Raw genomic sequence first — 6,960 nt, forward strand, 5'->3', positions numbered from 1 at the left:
CAACTCCCTGGTAGATATGGCACAGAGCAGCCAGGCTTAACTTAGGTCAATGTGTAAAGTCTTTATGCAGTATGAAGACAGTAATAACATTAAAAAGCAACACAATAATAATCCCAAACCTGACATTGAAAACAGAGTAACATTTACTAAACAAAATTACAAAAATCCAGGGGAACTGGTCATAAGAACTTTTAAAGTTTTAAGTGGAAATTGCACCAAGGAGCATGAAGTGCCAAAGGCAGTCATTGGTTACAGTAGACTGGGACCTAGGCTAAATTTGACACTGACCACCGTGGAGTTGGGGTCAGATACACCAACCAGGTTCATCCTGGTCACATATTTTTCCTTCTAACTTTAGTCCCTTAAGTCCCAATCAGCCACGGGAGTACACTTGCTAAAGCCCCTCAGGAGCTGAGAGGAGGCACTTTGGAGACTTACAGACTGTCAGAGGCCAATCAGCAGGGTCCAGCCCAAGTCCAGTTGCCACTGGTCTGCTGATGAGCAGTTGCAGGAAAAGTCCTCTTGTAGCTTGATGTGTCCCTGTAGCTTTAACGAGAGGTCGGCCTTATGACCATTAGAGTCCACCTCGTTGTCCTGGGTACAAGAGAGTGAAGGGCTCTTGTTAGAAATTGGGTCTCTAGTTGGCAGAGGTATGCACCTTGTCCATGTAGAAACCACAGTCCTAGTCAGGGTGAGTCAAATACACACCCTAAGGTAAACTGTGCTCTCCATCTGGGAGCTTGGCACAGCACAGTCAGGCTTAACTCAAGAGCCAATGTGTAAAGTATTTGTGCAGCATACACACACGGTAACACAATGAAAACACCACAAAAAAACTCCACACTAGTTGAGAAAAATAGAGGATGCTTATCTAAGTAAAACAAGACCAAAAATGACAAAAATCCAGTCAGTAGAAGTCAAGATTTTCATTTTTAAAGATTAAATGAGAAATAGTGCTTAGAAGTCACTACTGATCTAAGGGTTACTCGAGGTCACGAGGCACCAGAACAAATCTAAAGTTCAGGCCAACTGTGATGGAGGGTAGGTCGGCTACAGAACCCATACAGGGTCTGCTGAACAGTGCCTTTGATGGAGCAAAGCGTCGATGTTGAGGGCACGATGCGTGGATTCCGATCTTCGCTTTTGGTTCCTGTGTTGGCATCGAGCTCAGTTGAAGTGAATGGCCTGCGTTATCTCCGAGCCATGCAGAGAGTAGTCATCGTATCATGCAGGCTGTGAATCTTCTGTCATCAAACAGCCTCTGCGTCAGCATAGAGGGAGCGATGCATCAGTTTTTGAAAAAATTAGCTTCAGAACCCACTTCTGAGGCTGAGGACTGGAGAAGGGCACCTCAGGCAAGAGTAGCACTCTCAGATGGTAGCGTCCAGCAGCACTAGGAGAGCTGCAAGCAGTCGTGGATGTCCCTGAGACAGCAGAATAGGCAGCAAGCCCTTGGGGACACTCTTGGTCAGCAAGATGAGTCCAGTCCCTGTCCTCAGCAGGGCAGAGATTAACAGGCAGCAGGGCAGCTCAGCAATGCAGAAAAGCAGTTCCTTGAAACAGTCAGTCTGGGCAGAGTGGCAATCCTTGCAGCATAGCAGTCTGTACTCCAGCAGAGTTCTTCTCAAGTCCAGTAGTGATCTGATTTGCTAGAATCAGAGACCAAGTACTTATACCAAAAAGTGCATTTGAACTGTGAGTGACTTCAAAACAGCTCCTTGAAGTGCACAGGTCCCCCTTTCATCCTAGCCCTGGCTCCAGTCTCAGTAGGGGGTAATCAGCCCTTTGTGTGGGGACAGGCACTTCCCTTTTGACACGTGTGTGTGTGTGAGAGAAAGCTCCCTTCTACCCTTTCTGCCAAGGAAGGCCCATCAGAATGCAGATGACTCCTTTGTGTCACCCACCCTTTCTGTGTTTGTGGCTGTCTGGAGGGAATGAACAAAGTGTAGTTGTCACCTAGCCCAGACGTGTATTAGGACAGTCTGCAAAGCACACAGAGCAGTAAAAGTAGAGAAATGCCCACTTTTTAAAAGTGTTATTTCTAAAATAGTAATGTAAAATCTGACTTTACCATTAAAGAGGATTTATCATTACCATTCCAATGATATGAAACATGATGTAGCTACTCCTTTCTGATCAGGAGTTACAGCTTAAACGTATGTTAAGGAATTTCCAATGCTGGCAATGAGAGGAGTAGGCCTCACAGTAATGAAAAACGACTTTGGGAGTTTTCCATTACCAGGACATGTAAAACTTGGAAGTACATATCCTGCCTTTTACGTACATAGCACCCTGCCCTATGGGCAACCTACGGCCTACTTTAGGGGTGACATATCTAATAAAAGGGGAGTTTAAGGCTTGACAAGAGGTTTTAAATGCCAAGTCGCAGTGGCAGTGAAACTGCACATGTAGGCTCTGCAGTGGCAGGCCTGAGACATGTTTACTGGGATACTTGAGTTGGTGGCACAATCAATGCTGCAGGCCCACTGGTAGCATTTCATTTAAAGTCCCTGGGTATAGGAATACCACTTTACAAGGGACTTACAATAAATTAAATATGTCAGTTGTGGATATACAAATTTTGCCATGTTTAGGGGAGAAGCACATGTATGTTAGCACTAGTTAGCAGGGGTGAAGTGCTCAAAGTCCTATGGCCAACAAAAAGATACAGCAAAAATTGGAGGTGAAAGGCAAAAAATCTGGGGTAAGATGACCCTAAGGATACCAGGTCTAATAGCTCTTCTCAGGTTGCAGACAGCAAGTTTACTCCTCTTTTGATCTTCCTAAGGCTCAAGTGTGTTCTGAAGTTGGTACCTTAAAGTTCTACATTTTTGCCCAGCACTAGTTAGTGGGTGGGACTGACTCCAGGGAATGCCCGTACCAATAGGGAAAGATTCCCAGGGCCAATCATGCCCACTTTGGGCATTTACAAGATGGTGAAAGGCTTCGCCACACTAAGAATGGACGTTGGGCATGTGTAAGGGAGGGGTACTATAGTAATCCTAGTGCCATCCCACATCTAACTCTAAAAGCTAGTTTGGTACAGCCAGTGTACCCACAATAAACCCAGAGACAGAAGTCTGACAGAAAAAAAGTGTGATGTTAATGCAACCAGACAGTAATAGACAAGAATTATTTTGGCATGCTGTTTAATTTCTTTTCAAGTACGCCCAAAAGTGTTATATGTAAATGTAGCAGACCAGTGAAACCGGATTTAACAATTAAGCAATGTAATGTCAAAAAGTATACTTCAAGTCGAGCTTTATTCGGTCAATTAACCATCAAAGCATCACATACATTAAAGGAAAAATTTCAACTCATTTTATAATCTGTACAATAATTAAATAATTTTATAAAAAAAACACATAAATAAATACATACATGTGATATCAAAGTATTCATCTAAAATCCTGCCTGGGCACGCTTCGTGGGTCCTTGATTAAAATGGTGATCACGTATATGCCATGCTGCCACTGAAAACTTGCTGACTGCTAAAATTAATTAATTTGATCTATGGCTTTTTTAAAACCCTTATTGCTATACTGCAATTTTCCAGCCCCATTTCCCTACAGGTTTTTCGAATCCATTTTGACTGTGGAAAAAAAATATGTTGGGCAAAAAAACATAAAATGTTCAACTGTTTCCGGGGCACCGCCACAAGCCGGACATGTATCTGAAGTAGTGATTGGCCCCCAGTTGCAGGTTAAAGACAACATTGGTAAGGACCCAAAACGGAATCTAGCACATAAACCTTTGCCCTGTAGATCTAGTATAATATCTTAATAGGATTCATACTGCGGAAACCACTTAAAATCAATAAAAAGATTAGATAATCGACCATGAGTTTTACAACAAATATAATTGTTCCATACATTGGACCAGTAAGCTGATTTCAAAGCAGTTTTATGGGATTTCACTAATTTTTGGGGATTCTCCCAATAATCTCCAAACCCCAAGATACAAGACCAATTGGACACATATTTAATCCAAGGAATAATAGCTGCATTTGGTCTCTTTAGCAGGTCAAGCAATGATGCTTTGTATAAATCCAATTCAGGGTGGTCCAAATCCTTATCCAATATAATAGAGGTCATAGGGAAATTAAATCAGCTACTTGGTTTAGCCCCAAATCAAGAAACATTGGGATCAGTGGTGTACTTCGGGGGCACACTATCAAAGCCCTCGCAAAATTGTTTTCTCCCACAGTTATATTTGTACATACATAGCTTTATTGGTTACTTTCAACCCTAAAAGCAAAACAACCACCGGTAGAAAGATAAAAGATAAGTAAAAATTATGTTAAAAAGGAAATAAGAGGAATAAAAAAGAACATCCTTTACGGCCCTAAAACACATAAAAACCAAACACCTAATCTCCTACTGACTGTCATTTAAATCAATCATGGGGTATTGTTCCAGTCTAGATGTGTGGTTAAAATTTGATGACTAAAACATTCCATTGTCAGTTTTTCATGTTGTCCTTATTTGGAAGTAAGTTCCGCATCAGCAACTTTCCCCAAGTGATTAGTACGTACATGCCAGGCAGCTGTAATGTACCTACTAACCGCACAGGGCAAGGGGGGAAAAAGTATACTTATAACCCCACTCTGCAAATTTTGTCAGGATCTGAGGAGTAATCTCTTCCTATTCAGGTTAGCCTTTTATTTGCTCCTGGGAGGAACTTCACACCTATTCCAATACTAAATTACTGGCTGGCAGAGGAGTCGAGTGGATGCAAATGTAACCTCCAGGGACCTTAGCCCCTTCCCCATTATGAACGTAATGGTTACGTTCGGTGGCGCGGGGCTGAGGCGCCATGGGCGTAACCATTACTTCCTGGTATAGGCCCTCAGGGGAAGCGCTGGCGTTCCCAGGGCAGGGCTGGAAGGAGAATCGCTTCCCCTTCCACCACTGACCTCACCCCCGTGACGTCTGATGGGCAGAAACCACTTAGGCACCAGGGATTGGTGTGTGTGTGTGTATGTGTGTGTTTTGTTTGGGGGGCAGCGTCTTGGGCAACGGTCACTCCCTATGGGGACACATTACTGTTGGCTATATCTGCCCCCCTTGGGGGCAGATCGGCCTATTTTTGGAAGGCCCATCTACCTCCAAAGGGGGCAGAAAGCCCACCATAGACCAGGGATGATTTTATTTTCAAAATAAGAGGGTGGGGGTATGGCCATACCCCCACCCCAAATAAATGGGGCCAAAGTTGTTCTGCCCACCAATGGACAGATGGGGCAATTACCCCTGTTCCACACCGGGGGGGGGGGTGAATGGAAGTCTATTAGATGCAAGTGAATTAAAAAAAAAAAAAAAAATAGCGTGGTGGTGCCTACCAACCAGTATTGGCATGGTTATACCCCCACCCCAACTGAAGGGAGTAACAGTCTTTCAGCTCTCCCCAGCACACTAAAACATCTTATCTCACAACAAGCAAGAGGACATTTGATTATTTTGGGTTTTGGTTTTACAGTTGGACCATGAGAGCTTGGCTAGCTCTCAAAATCGTCCCACTTGGAATGGTGAGGGCTGCACTTTTTGGACCTTGGGACGCTGCCATGTAGAAAAATCCACAAGACCAGACACATCTGAAAACTAAACATCTGGGTGAGTCCCGGTGGTGTGCTTCACATGCTCCCGCACCATTTTCTTACCCACAATGCCCTGCAAACCTCCAACTTTGCTGGAAATCACACATTTTTGTGATGGAACCTTCAGGAATCCACAAAATTCCTACCACCCAGCATTGTCTCATCTATACCGATAAAAATTCTGCCCCACTTGTCAGCTTAAAAATGTTTTTTCAAACTGCCCTTTGGACCCGCTTTGGTTCCCCCTCAATTTGGACATGTTTTTAGCTCTTCCTTGTCACATGCACTTGGACCACCTACACAAGTGAGGTATCGTTTTTACTGGGAGACTGAGGGGAACTTTGGGTGGCAGGAAATTTGTACCGGTGCGGTGATCCCACAGAGAAATGTGGGAAAAATGTGTTTTAGAATTATTTTTTTTAGCTAAATTTGACGTTTGCTGGCGTTTCTGGGTAAGAATTCATTGGGGGATCCACGCAAGTCACACCTCCCTGGATTCCCCCGGGCGTCTAGTTTTCAGAAATGTTTGCGTGTGGTAGGTTTCCCTATATGGCTGCTGAGCCCAGGACCAAAAACGCATACCCCCGCCCCGCAAAAACGAGTAGTTTAGTTTTTGATGTGTCCACATAGTGTTTTGGGGCATTTCCTTTCGCAGGCACTAGGCCTACCATACAAGTGAGGTACCATTTTTATCGGGAGACTTGGAGGGAATGCTGTGTGGAAGGAAATTTGTGGCTCCTCTCAGGTTCCAGAACTTTGTCACTGAAATGTGAGAAAAAAGTGTTTTGTTTTTTTTGGCCAAATTTTGAGGTTTGCAATGGATTATGGGTAACAGATCCTGGTGAGAGCCCCACAAGTCACTCCATCTTTTATTTCCCTAGGTGTCTAGTTTTTAAAAATGCGCAATTTTGGTAGGTGTCCTTAGGTGCTGGCTGAGCTAGTGGCCAAAATCCATAGCTAGGCACTTTGCTAAAAACAGCTCTGTTTTCTTTGGGAAAATGTGATGTGTTCACATTGTGTTTTGGGGCTTCTCTCAGATTCCAGAACTTTCTGTCACCAAAATGCGAGGAAAAAGTGTGGGGGGGGGGGTTTTGGCCAAATTTTGAGGTTTGGAAAGGATTTTGGGTAACAGAACTTGGTGAGAGCCCCACAAGTCACCCCATCCTGGATTCTCCTAGGTGTCTAGTTTTAAAAAATGCATAGGTTTGGAAGGTTTCCCTAAGTACCGGCTGAGCTAGAGGCCAAAATCTACAGCTAGGCACTTTGCAAAAAACACGTCAGATTTCAATGTAAAAACGTGATGTGTCCATGTTGAGTTTCCTGTTGCGACCATTAGGCCTAGAGTGAGGTACTATTTTTATCGGGAG

Source organism: Pleurodeles waltl, chromosome 7, assembly GCF_031143425.1.
Source record: "Pleurodeles waltl isolate 20211129_DDA chromosome 7, aPleWal1.hap1.20221129, whole genome shotgun sequence".
Lineage (NCBI taxonomy): Eukaryota > Metazoa > Chordata > Amphibia > Caudata > Salamandridae > Pleurodeles > Pleurodeles waltl.